Below are 13,773 nucleotides of genomic sequence, written 5' to 3'. Positions count from 1 at the left end.
TTCGAGTTTGATAAATTGTCGAGAACACCTTCTGTTCCACCATATCAGTAGCATCTGATTTAAAGGGGAAAGGAAACCGTTTAGGAAGTAAATCTAAGCACTAAACATGTCCATTTAACATAAAAACATCTCTATTTTTTGTATTTTGATCGCCGATAAGGTTTATTTGAGCTATGGTCAGCGCCATTTTAAATTGCCATAGCAAATTGTCTGTGGTATTGAGCATTCGCGCGGAGAGTGAATTGAAGAGAGTGAGTTTAGGTGCGGACAACGAAGATGGCAACAACAAGTAGTAATTCAAACATGAACTGTATAGTGTTAGGATTTATGTTTATGCACTATAGCCTGCTACCATATTGTATGAAGATGAATATTGTTTTGTTACACACACACACACACACAATACAGATGTATGTGTGTAAAGACTGACCAACATAGAGTGACAGGCCATAAAAGCTGTGGTCAATCTGGAGAGGGGAGGGGTGCATATCTCTAGGCCAACCAGGGAGGTCAGGGCACTGGACAATACCAAATAAGGGACTGTTTGAGTGTAGAATCGGGGGAGACACAAAACGGATCTAATCTACCCAACAACCAGATGCGGACAGAGGAGAGCACTAAGGGACTTGGACGAGTCCGAGTGCCAGCATAGGCTGAGCAAAGTTTAAACCGCGCTCAGCCTCTACTGTGATAGGCCAACAGACGCGTTGGAACTACGTCATCACGGTATAAGAACAGCTGTTTACGTACTTCCTGCCAGTTCTCTGTTATACCCTGCGCGGAGATACAGTGAACCCGTATATACGAACATTGCATTTACCATTTATCGCTTGAGTTTAATTAAAATACTTAAAATATATTCGGTGACTCTGAATCACATTTTGTCCTGATACCAGATTTGAACTGACGCAAATCATTTTCAATAGCGCCAGGCTGTATGAATTGGCTCCAAAATAATCCCTTGGTAAGCTACCATCGGCTGTCCAAGGAACCACAATTTTTGAAGAAGTGGCTCCATGTCCCGAAGAGGAAGGACATGCCAGCTTGAGCTAGTAGGATGTGCAGACAGCACTTCGTGGAGTCAGACTTCGCGATGAAGGGCACTTTCTATGCGGCAACTGGGAGTTTCTGAATGGAAAGGAGTCATAGGCCTACCCTGAAGCCCTCTGCTTGCGCCTCCATTTGACATTAAGAGGGTTATGGTGTAGTAGTTACCGACCGATCAACATCGCTGACTTTGGAGTCAAGCAAAAGCAACGGAACAGAGGAGGTGACGCGAGTCAATGCAATGCCAGGAGCCTGAGGTAACGTGCAGGAGGCATGTTATTTCTAAGGCTATTGTTTATTTCAAGTATGTGCAGTGATTCTTGAATATACAGTTGAAGTCGGAAGTTTACATACACTTAGGTTGGAGTCATTAAAACTCGTTTTTTAACCACTCCACAAATGTCTTGTTAACGAACTATAGTTTTGGCAAGTCGGTTAGGACATCTACTTTGTGCATGAAACAAGTAATTTTTCCAACAATTGTTTACAGACATATTATTTCACTTATAACTCACTGTATCACAATTCCAGTGGGTCAGAAGTTACATACACTAAGTTGACTGTGCCTTTAAACAGCTTGGAAAGTTCCAGACAATTGTGTCATGGCTTTAGAAGCTTCCGATAGGCTAATTAACATCATTTGAGTCAATTGGGGGTGTACCTGTGGATGTATTTCAAGGCCTACCTTCAAACTCAGTGCCTCTTTGCTTGACATCATGGGAAAATCAAAAGAAGTCAGCCAAGACCTCAGAAAAAAAACTGTAGACCTCCACACATCTGGTTCATCCTTGGGAGCAATTTCCAAATGCCTGAAGGTACCACGTTCATCTGTACAAACAATACTACGCAAGTATAAACACCATGGGGCCACGCAGCCGTCATACCGCTCAGGAAGGAGACGCGTTCTGTCTCCTAGAGATGAATGTACTTTGGTGCGAAAAGTGCAAATCAATCCCAGAACAACAGCAAAGGACTTTGTGAAGATGCTGGAGGAAACAGGCACAAAAGTATCTATATCTACAGTAAAACGAGTCCTATTTCGACATAACCTGAAAGGCCGCTCAACAAGGAATAAGCCACTGCTCTTCCTTGAGAGCAGTGGCTTCTTCTACAACCACCATAAAAAAGCCAGACTACGGTTTGCAACTGCACATAGGAACAAAGATTGTACTTTTTGAAGAAATGTCCTCTGGTCTAATGAAACAAAAATAGAACTGTTTGGCCATAATGACCATCATTATGTTTCGAGGAAAAAGGGGGGGGGGCTTGCAAGCCGAAGAACACCATCCCAACCATGAAGCACGGGGGTGGCAGCATCATGTTGTGGGGGTGCTTTGCTGCAGGAGAGACTGGTGCACTTCAAAAAATAGATGGCATCATGACGGAGTAAAATTATATGGATATATTGAAGCAACATCTCAAGACATTAGTCAGGAAGTTAAAGCTTGGGTCTTCCAAATGGACATTGACCCCAAGCATACTTCCAAAGTTGTGGCAAAATGGCTTAAGGACAACAAAGTCAAGGTATTGGAGTGGCCATCACAAAGCCCTGACCTCAATACTATAGAAAATTTGTGGGCAGAACTGAAAAAGCGTGTGTGAGCAGGGAGGCCTACAAACCTGACTCAATTACACCAGCTCTGTCAGGAGGAATGGGCCAAAATTCACCCAACTTATTGTGGGGAGCTTGTGGAAGGCTACCCAAAATGTTTAAAGGCAATGCTACCAAATACTAATTGAGTGTATGTAAACTTCTGACCCACTGTGAATGTGATGAAAGAAATTAAAGCTGAAATAAATAATTCTCTACTATTATTCTGACATTTCACATTCTTAAAATGAAATGGTGATCCTAACTGTTCTAAGACAGGGAATTCTTACTAGGATTAAATGTCAGGAATTGTGAAAAACTGAGTTTAAATGTATTTGGCTGAGGTGTATGTAAACTTCTGACTTCAACTAACTATAGCCTAATAGATGCCTTAATTGTTATCTACCAACAGGAAAGAATGGTTAGTACAGCATGCCAAACTGACCCCTGTGTGCCAGAGTGTTCCTGTGCTGCGGTAGAGAAGAGGTCCACTGGGACCAGCACTAAAGAACTTGGGGCCCAGCTAGATTGCGCTCACGACCATCAGTATACAACCGAGTCTGTATACTGATACTGAGTCCCCTATACGCCACAGATGGAGCTGACGGAGAGCGAGATCAGTGAAGACCAAAACTCGCTGTATGAACCTGAGAGCTCAGAATCACAATCATCACAGAGCGAGCCAAGATATACTATCAATCACTTTGGGGGAGCGGGATGGTGTTCTGAAAATGGAGAAGGAGCAGGCCATTCAACAGCCAATTCAAAGATACACCCATCCATAAAGGGAATCGGAGTGGAATTGTTTTTCCACAGATTTTTTTTTACCCGTTTCAATGGATGTGCTACCTTGTCCCGGCCCTGCTGTTTCGACTCTCTCAACCTATGAATGCTCAGCTATGAAAAGCCAACTGACATTTGGTCCTGAGGTGTTGAACTGTTGCACCCTCTATAATCACTGTGGTTATTATTTTTGATGCTAAAAGGGCTTTTGTAAAATACATTTGAATGATTGTCTGCTGTACTGGATGCTGTGTATTCACTAACTGTCTGAGTGATGTGACATTTATAGTATCTGTAACACATTTTGGTGTGTATTTAATCTGCATCTTATTTTCTTAAAGTGGGAATCATCAGTAGAAACAATAAATCTCCCTGCTCCTTACTCGGTAAAAAGCTGAGGGATGGGCCTGGAGAAATGTAACCACTCTCAAATTCATAGACAGAGCTATAGATGCAAGGACTGACCGTCCATGATTTCAAAATTGTAATCCTGTTTCTGATCTGTTTCCACCTCCATGTACCCTGTTCGGTTTGGATAAAGGCGCCTGCTAAATGGCATATATTATTAAAGTCTCCTTTAACTCTGCCAACTAGTTGCCCAGTGTAGTTAACATTCCTTTCCAATAGATGGCAGTCAAAGCTAGTTGAAGTCACTCTAGCGGCAATGACAGGGATTACTACGCACTGAAAGTAGTAATCCCGAAAGTAGTCATTTATTTTTAAAGCAAGTTTATCTGGTTACGCTTGATCCTGTTGTTTATATTGGACAAGCTAACTAATACTATTTTTACATATGGAAGAAACGACACACGCTGGAATGAAACGCCGTACACCTCGTCCAATTCTCCCTTTTGCCCATAGGGTGAACTGGAAAAATCATAAGAAAAGTTAGTCTGATACCGAAACTAAATCACATAATGAGCACGCCCCATTATTGGTTAGAATGAGATGTCATGAATCATGATGTCTGCGATTCCAACCGGTCGTCTAATCTAAAGGTAAATGTGTTACCATAGCGCCAAACAGCGCTGGTGATAAACATCTTTATAGGGTACTGATTATGTATATTGAGCACCGACCCACTACAGATATTAACCTTAAACAATTTATAATCAAGCTAAATGTCACCAATTATTTAACTGGCATATCGGCTGCTGACTGGTCGAGAAACCTCTTCTGCCAGTAAGTACTTCATAACGATTAGTGACACGTCCAATAAATACATCGCCAGACATACAGGAACCTCTGACTGGATGTAATACATCACCATCCAGACAGACTGACAGGAACCTCTGACTGGATGTAATACATCACCATCCAGACAGACTGACAGGAACCTCTGACTGGAGGTAATACAGCCACCATCCAGACAGACTGACAGGAACCTCTGACTGGAGGTAATACATCACCATCCGGACAGACTGACAGGAACCTCTGACTGGATGTAATACATCACCATCCAGACAGACTGACAGGAACCTCTGACTGGATGTAATACATCACCATCCAGACAGACTGACGGGAACCTCTGACTGGATGTAATACAGCCACCATCCAGACAGACTGACAGGAACCTCTGACTGGATGTAATACATCACCATCCAGACAGACTGACAGGAACCTCTGACTGGGTGTAATACATCACCATCCAGACAGACTGACAGGAACCTCTGACTGGAGGTAATACAGCCACCATCCGCTGGGATTTTGTGCTGTATCGCAACCAATTCAAGGGGCTTTATTGGCATGGGAAACGTGTTAACATTGCCAAAAGCAAGTGAGGTAGATAATATACAAAAGTGAAATAAAAAATAAAAATGAACAGTAAACATTACACATACAGAAGTTTCAAAACAAAGACATTACAAATGTCATTATGTATATTTACAGTGTTGTAACAATGTACAAATGGTTAAGGTACACAAGGGAAAATAAATAAGCATAAATATGGGTTGTATTTACAATGGTGTTTGTTCTTCACTGGTTGCCCTTTTCTTGTGGCAACAGGTCACAAAGCTTTCTGCTGTGATGCACACACACTCCTACTCTATCTGGCTGCACCCCCCCTCACACCTATTAGTTTTGCTACGCAGACCCTCCAGCTGAGATGTTTCAGGCGGCATATCTGTGTTGTTACTGCTACGAAAATGAACTCTGATCTGGGGCAACGGTTGGCTCAAACATGAACGGCTTCAGTAGGTTTATTGGCTCCCTAACTAACATCATTTCCTTCTCTGTAATAAACTCATTCTCAGACTCGGAGCTACTTGGTCAATTCAGCCATTTTCCAAAATTTTCTCTCCTGCCAGTGACGCAACAATGCCAATATGTCGATTTACAGTTAGCTGGTGTTCTAAATCCTAGTGTTTCCATTCCTCTTTAAGGTGGAACTAAATATTCGGTTCAACAATGATTTACTTCAGAAGTTACTCCAAAACAAATCGAACATATTGTAATTATTGAAAGAAGATCCTTACCTTTCTGGTAATAGAAATTTCCTGCGGTGTGAATGTCATGTTATTGTGTGTGAGAGAGAGAAAGAAAAACAGAGAGCGATAATGAAAGAGAAAGAGAACCCCTAACTTGGCAGGTTGTTATCTTAGACTCAGGGCACAGTAGGACTGTCAGCAAACAATCTCTACAAAGATAAGCGCCGTTCTCAAAAAGTCCCCAACAGTACAGAGTTCCAGATGGTCCAATGTTTGGCTAGTGCACTTTAAATTCTATTAGATGTCTTTTAAGTGTGCACATACTATTTCTCTGGGTAGACAACACTGATCCTCTTCCAACATTCACTGTTTTCTAATTGTACAACATACATTTTCTCAGTATACCCCTAACTAAGTGTTATTTCCTGTTGCAACAGGCTCCTGCTCCACAGGAGGTTTCTGTCCTCCCTGAGCTCGCCTCGAACTCTCCTCTTCTTTCCCCCAAAGCTCTCTTACATAAACAGTATTCATATTTCCTCTAACTTAACGTCTAATTAACATTTCAAATATCTAATCAAATTATAGTTTTATCACATTTTCCAACAGCACACACTCGCACACTAAAATAAAAAATGTAAAAATATTTAGGGCAAGATAATTTCTCAGTGTGAAATACTAATAAACAGTTACCTTTTCGATTGTGAGTTTTGACATAATTTTTTCGTGAAAGGCGGAGTTTAGAGAGAGGCCTAGACAATGAGTCCATTGGTCTGCTAGTTTTGGAGTGATGGTTCGGTTCGTCTTTAACACAATCAATGAACATGATTGGCTAACCGGGCTATCTGCATTGTGTCCCACCACCCGACAACCCCTCTTTTTATGCTTCTGCTACTCTGTTCATCATATATGCATAGTCAACTTCTTATGGCTGCGATATGACAACAGCCAGTGAAAGTGCAGGGCGCCAAATTCAAACAACAGAAATCTCATAATTAAAATTCCTCAAACATACAAGTATTTCACACCATTTTAAAGATACACTTCTTGTTAATCCCACCAGTGTCCGATTTCAAATAGGCTTTTTGGCGAAAGCAACACAAACGATTATGTTAGGTCAGAGCCAAGTCACAGAAAAACACAGCCATTTTTCCAGCCAAAGACAGGTTTTACAAAAATCAGAAATAGAGAGAGAATTAATCACTAACCTTTGATGATCTTCATCAGATGACACTCATAGGACTTCATGTTACACAATACATGTATGTTTTGTTCAATAAAGTTAATATTTATATAAAAAAATCTCAGTATACATTGGAGCGTTATGTTCAGTAGTTCCAAAAACATCCGGTGATTTTGCAGAGCGCCACATCAATTTACAGAAATACTCATTATAAATATTGATGAAAATACAAGTGTTATACATGGAACTTTAGATACACTTCTCCTTAATGCAACTGCTGTGTCAGATTTCAAAAAAGCTTTACGGAAAAAGCAAACCATGCAATAATCTGAGTACGGCGCTCAGAGCCCAAACAAGCCAAAAAGATATCCGTCATATTGTGCAGTCAACCGAAGTCAGAAATAACATTATAAATATTCACTTACCTTTGATGATCTTCATCAGAATGCACTCCCAGGAATCCCAGTTCCACAATAAATGTTTGTTTTGTTCGATAATGTCCATCATTTATGTCAAAATAGCTCCTTTTGTAAGCGCATTTGGTAAACAAATCCAAACTCACAAAGCGCGTTCACTAGGAGCAGACGAAAAGTCAAAAAGTTCCGTTACAGTCCGTAGAAACATGTCAAACGATGTATAGAATCAATCTTTAGGATGTTTTTAACATACATCTTCAATAATGTTCCAACCGGAGAATTCCTTTGTCTTCAGAAATGCAATGGAACTCAAGCTAACTCTCACATGAACGCGCTAGGTCAGCGCATGGTCAGCTCATGGCAGACCTTACTCAATCCCCTCTCATTCGGCCCCGCTTCACAGTAGAAGCATCAAACAAGGTTCTAAAGACTGTGGGCATCTAGTGGAAGCCTTAGGAAGTGCAACATGACCAATATCCCACTGTATCTTCAATAGGGAATGAGTTGAAAAATGACCAACCTCAGATTTCCCACTTCCTGGTTGGATTTTTTCTCAGGTTTTTGCCTACCATATGAGTTCTGTTATACTCACAGATATCATTCAAACAGTTTTAGAAACTTCAGAGTGTTTTCTATCCAAATATACTAATAATATGCATTTATTAGCAACTGGGACTGAGTAGTGGGCACCTCTGGGCACCTTATTCATCCAAGCTACTCAATACTGCCCCTAGCTATAAGAAGTTAACGATACCTACATGTACACATACTACCTCAATAAGCCTGACTAACAGGTGTCTGTATATAGCCTTGCTACTCTTTTCTCAAATGTCTTTTTACTGTTTTTTTTTTCTTTACTTACCCACACACACACACACACATACCTTTTTTTCTGCACAATTGGTTAGAGCCTGTAAGTAAACATTTCACTGTAAGGTCTACTACACCTGTTGTATTCGGCGCATGTGACAAATAAACTTTGATTTGATAGACATGCTTTTAGGATCAATTGGATAAAACAATTCCTAAGAAGACCCACTTCTATGTGGAATTTTATTCCTCATCATGTCTTCTCTTCTTTTGGTGGCCTTAAAACCTCTTGACGCTAGGGGTCAGATTTTTTATTTATTTTTATTTTTAAATAACGTTCCCAATGTAAACGGACTATTTCTCAGGTCCAGATCGTAGAATATGCATATAATTTACAGATTAGGATGGAAAACACTCCAAAGTTTCCAAAACTGTCAAAATATTGTCTGTGAGTATAACAAAACTGATTCTGCAGGCAAAAATCTGAGGGAATCTAACCCGGAAGTGTTTTTTTTTTTTTTTAAGTCTGTTTTCTTGCCCGTCTTTCTTCCATTTAAAGGGGTATCAACCAGATTCCTTTTCCTCAGGCTTCCTCAGGCTGTGACCAGGCTTTAGACATAGTTTCAGGCTTTTATTTTGAAAAATTAGCGAGATTTTGGTCAAAACTGGTCAGGTGTCGTTTGATTAGTTCCTGCGCGCGAGAGGGGTAGCTCTCCATTTTCTTTCTCTCTTTTATTGAATAGGTTATGGTCCGGTTGAAATATTATCGATTTTGTTTTAAAAACAACCCGAGGATTGATTATAAAAAACATTTGACATGTTTCTACGAACATTACGGATACTTTTTGGAATTTTCGTCGAACGGAACGATATATATATATATATTAAAACAATTATATTAAAACAATTATATAACATGTCATGGCCTAGCCTACTGCTTGTAAACAAGAAAAATATAATTGTTTTAATATAATTGTTTTAATATATATATATATATATATATATATATATATATATATCACCACATTAGGGAAAATAAGTAGTGTGGTGTAAAATTCCAAATACACTTTGATGTGCTAAACTGTGTACACGACGAACACACTTTTATTTGACCACTATTTGAAGCCCCCATTGCCACAACAATTGAAGTGTAATTTAATTTAGAACAACTGACATAAAATAGTTGTTGTTTAATACAGTCAGCCACCTTGAATACATCATTCACACATTGAAAAATATATTAAAAAATCATAGCAATTTACAATATCCATATCCAAATAGTATTCAACATATCAACACACTAGATATTAAGATCAACAACACGAATAACTAAGCAAAGGGAGCTAGGAAAGAACAGGAGGAAAGGAAAGGGAGAGGAGCTAGAATAGAAAAGAGGAAAGGAAAGGAAAGGAAAAGGAGAGGAGCTAGAATAGAAAAGAGGAAAGGAAAGGAAAAGGAGAGGAGCTAGAATAGAAAAGAGGAAAGGAAAGGGAAATAAAGACAAGGAGCTAGGATACTAGGAAAGGAAATTATGAAAGGGAGAAAAAAACAACACAGAAAACAAGGGAACGTTTAGAATAATTCCTGTTTGTCAGTAGTTGTTGATGTTAATTATGTAATGTAAAATAATCTTACAGTATATGATATAGGCACATTGCACGGCATGACAGAAAAACATTACAGCCCATAGATGTAGCTAGCTATATATATTTAATTATTTTTGACTGTGAACTGTATTACTGTACTGTATTACTGTACTGTATTGTATTGTATTACTGTACTGTACTGTATTGTATTACTGTACTGTATTATATGGACTGGAATTATGCACATCATTCAAAACATGATCAAGCAGAAGAGAACATGCGATTCTGGTGCAGCACATGCGGCCTAAAAAGTTAAAAGTATAGGCTAGCGAATTAGATTTTAATTTTGAAATATAATAGGGCCTATTTGTAGAATTGGTTGGCTGGCGCATATATACCTTTCATAACATTTCCCCTATTGTTATTTACCATCCTCCTCTTTCTCTCTCTCGTGTTGCTTCACTCCTTCCTCACTCAACGGTTAAATGCAATAAGTTTCGTTGTCCTTATCTTCATCATTCTAATGACATCTTTGAATAATATAGGACTAGAATTAGATGCATAAGGCTTTCACTTCTCTTCATGAAGATTGAATGGTTGGGTCTTAATACATAACAACTACGGGTGAGTTCTACTGGCTGCTGTATTTAATGTTCAGCCAAAAACAGCTTGCGTCCCTCTTCGAATAGTACGGAAGAGTACTAGGGCCAAGTGAAGAGAAAAAAAAATAAACAGCGACGGGCGGTGGTCCTTGGATATTTATTTTTTTGCTCGACACTACCACAGATAGAACAATTGATAGTACTTTTAAAAAAGTGCCAATATTTCGAGAATAAAGTACACATTTTGAGAATAAAGTCGCAGTTATATTGTAACTGCATGTCTCCTGGCTCCCTGTTGCTGTACACGCCACCGTTGAAATGTCTGCCGTTATATTACCTGGTAAAACTAGACTTTAGAATTGGCTTTAGTAACAAGGAACTCCTTTCCAAGCCTATTGGGACCTGGAAGAGGTTGTGCCACAGATTATTTTCAGAAGGATGAACCACATTGACTCGGATGAGGTACATAGATAGAGACAGGTGGGTTGCCTGTGTGTGCAGGTGTGTGTGTGTGTACGGGGGTCACACAAACACACACGTTATCCCCAAACCAATAACATTCTAACGGCCATGGTGCGTTGTCAGACTGCAAAGGGACATGAAGTTGCGTGCATCACGCCCTGTCATGGTGACCTTTTAATTCACTACAATGTTATACTCAGGCCACTGCGTATACCAACACTTTGCATAGTATATTTTAGAGAGTAACAGCTAGGCCAGCAGCCTATAGGTCCAAACGAAAGGTTAACTTTCAAATGTGTGCGTAATGGCACGGTGTTTTATGTAGCCTACACTTCCAGTGAAGTAACGTCATAGGCCTGTGTTTATAATCTTGTGAATATAGGTCACGGATTGTGTAGAGAAGGATTGCGCGTTCCTGTCGGGCTCAAGGGATACTGCCCCCAAACCCCTGTCACGGACCTTACGGGGCAGGGGGCTCGGTAAAGCCACGTCTGAGACAGTTCTTTTACGTTCGATTATACCAACCAACAGGTCGAGCCTACGGAGAACATCAACACATTGACATCAACAGGCCAGAGGATAAACTCATTGGACTTGGGGCTCTGCTGGGAGTTTACCTCATATTTAGATGTGTTAATTCTGCTTTGCCACTATAATTATAATAAACACTGACACCAAAAATATTGTGTTATTGTTGTGCATATTATTAATAATAGATTTGACTATTTCTTTACAGCCTATATAGCCTATCATCATTGATCTAATATACCTATATTTAGATACATTATTATATTAAGAAAGGGAGAATCCATTAATTAATATCTGTGATTTTTTTTTTTTAAATTTAATTTTACAGGTGATTAACAAAATATGCACACGACAGTATTCGTACTTTGGTTTTGTGAATGAATAAAAACTGTTTTGATAATGGTTTTCATACACATACCTTGTCCATAATGTAGAGGCCTATGGGATATTCATTGAAGAGGTAAGGGAGGAGGATGGTACATGTGATCTGCATAACATACCAATACCAATTGACATACCTTTGTATGCCTCCTCTTCTGTATACCTGTAGATACAGACACAAAAGTGAGCAGTTCAGTCATCTGCACCCAATACAGCTAGCCTTCAACATATTCTTACAGCCTACATATTCTTACCTCTTTGTTGATTGATATCCATTGAATTGTGTCTATTTTCTGTTTTAGAAAGATTTGCACAAATATGAAAAGATAGATGGTAACATCATAAAACAATATCAATTTAGATCATACAGGGGACAAACCTTAATTTGAGAACCTTAAAAATTTTCAGTTAAGTGCCTACACCTGCTGTTCTTTCACATCCTAATGTTTCAGTTGGGCCGTCAGGTTCCTGCAAGAACCCCCACTAACTAAGGAGGTTCCTCCATGAACCCCACCTCCTATAGGGTTCTTGGAAGAAGCTTTTGAGGGTCATTTTCAGTGCCTTTTAACCTAAGGTTATTCAAAGAACTTTGAGGATCTTAGCAGAACCCTTGTTGAACCCCTAATTTTTAGAGTATAGCTCACCATGGCTGTTAGAAGTGAGTGTATGATAGACTGAAATTGCCAGGGAGAAACTCTGCCTGCCTAAGTAAGTAAGTAAGGTATTAGATTGATACGAGTGAGCAGTAGTGGTGCGTTAGTAAAATCACTGGGTAAGCCAGAAAAAAAGACATGTGTTTGCTTTATAAATTGTTCATTCATATTCCTTGCGGCCGTGATATATAGGCTTAAAGGCAGAGACAATAAGAAGACAGTGGCAGAATAAATTCAACCACACCTTTGTTTGGGCTTTGGGCTCCCAAGTGGCACAGCGGTCTAAGGGACTGCATCTCAGTGCAGGAGGTGTCACTGCAGTTCCTGGTTCGAATTCAGACTGCAACACATCTGACTGTGATTGGGAGTCCCATAGGGCACAATTGGTCCAGGTTTGGCCAGGGTAAATAAGAATTTGTTCTTCACTGACTTGCCTACTTAAATAAAGGTTAAATAATAATAATTTGTTTTAACACAAAACCGGATAGCAACCTCTGTCCTGTGAAGTCCACAAAGCATACTGCATTTAACAGACAGTTACTACATGACCTACAGCATGGTCAAGCAAATGAATGTTTCCAACATTTTCGGACTATTAAACAACTGTTGATTTAGAATCACAGAGAGTTACCGCAAGTCCCAAAGAAAACAGGAGCTGCCTTCACTATTCCAGCACCATTTCAACTTCAACATCATCAAATCACCTCTGCTATAATTGACCGGTTTCTCGCAGTTATTTATCACAGTAACTTTTGTTAACCGGGTTTACTTTTATGCTGTTGAGGGGAGTTTCTTCCTCTTCTGTGCCTTCAAACACAAACCTAAACTTATTCTTCAGACTGGCTTTATGTTCCTCTTTAACTCTCTGTATGAGTTCTGTAAGGACAGAGTCAGAATAAAACAGCTTAGTTAGAGCATAAGATGAAGAAGTCTTATCCACCTTTCACTCATATGGATGAGACTGTCTACTAATAAACCACTATAAGGTCTAGTGAGGTGGTGATTTCATGAGACTGTCTACTAATAAACCACTATAAGGTCTAGTGAGGTGCTGTGGGGTTTTCATGAGACTGTCTACTAATAAACCACTATAAGGTCTAGTGAGGTGCTGTGGGGTTTTCATGAGACTGTCTACTAATAAACCACTATAAGGTCTAGTGAGGTGCTGTGGGGTTTTCATAGACTGCCTACTAATAAACCACTATAAGGTCTAGTGAGGTGCTGTGGGGTTTTCATGAGACTGTCTACTAATAAACCACTATAAGGTCTAGTGAGGTGGTGTTTTCATGAGACTGTCTACTAATA

The 13,773-nt window shown here is 39.6% G+C and overlaps 1 long non-coding RNA gene across 1 annotated transcript; it reads left to right on the top strand.

The window, feature by feature from the left end:
- The first annotated feature begins 685 nt into the window (after positions 1-685).
- On the top strand, positions 686-5,371 carry LOC129834035 (uncharacterized). Its single transcript, XR_008756164.1, has 2 exons — positions 686-1,304; positions 3,051-5,371. It is a non-coding gene; the product is annotated as an uncharacterized LOC129834035 (long non-coding RNA).
- Positions 5,372-13,773: the final 8,402 nt, after the last annotated feature.

Source organism: Salvelinus fontinalis, chromosome 34 (assembly GCF_029448725.1).
Source record: "Salvelinus fontinalis isolate EN_2023a chromosome 34, ASM2944872v1, whole genome shotgun sequence".
Lineage (NCBI taxonomy): Eukaryota > Metazoa > Chordata > Actinopteri > Salmoniformes > Salmonidae > Salvelinus > Salvelinus fontinalis.
Note: the sequence above shows the minus strand (reverse complement) of the source record. Positions and strands in the feature narration are given on the sequence as shown.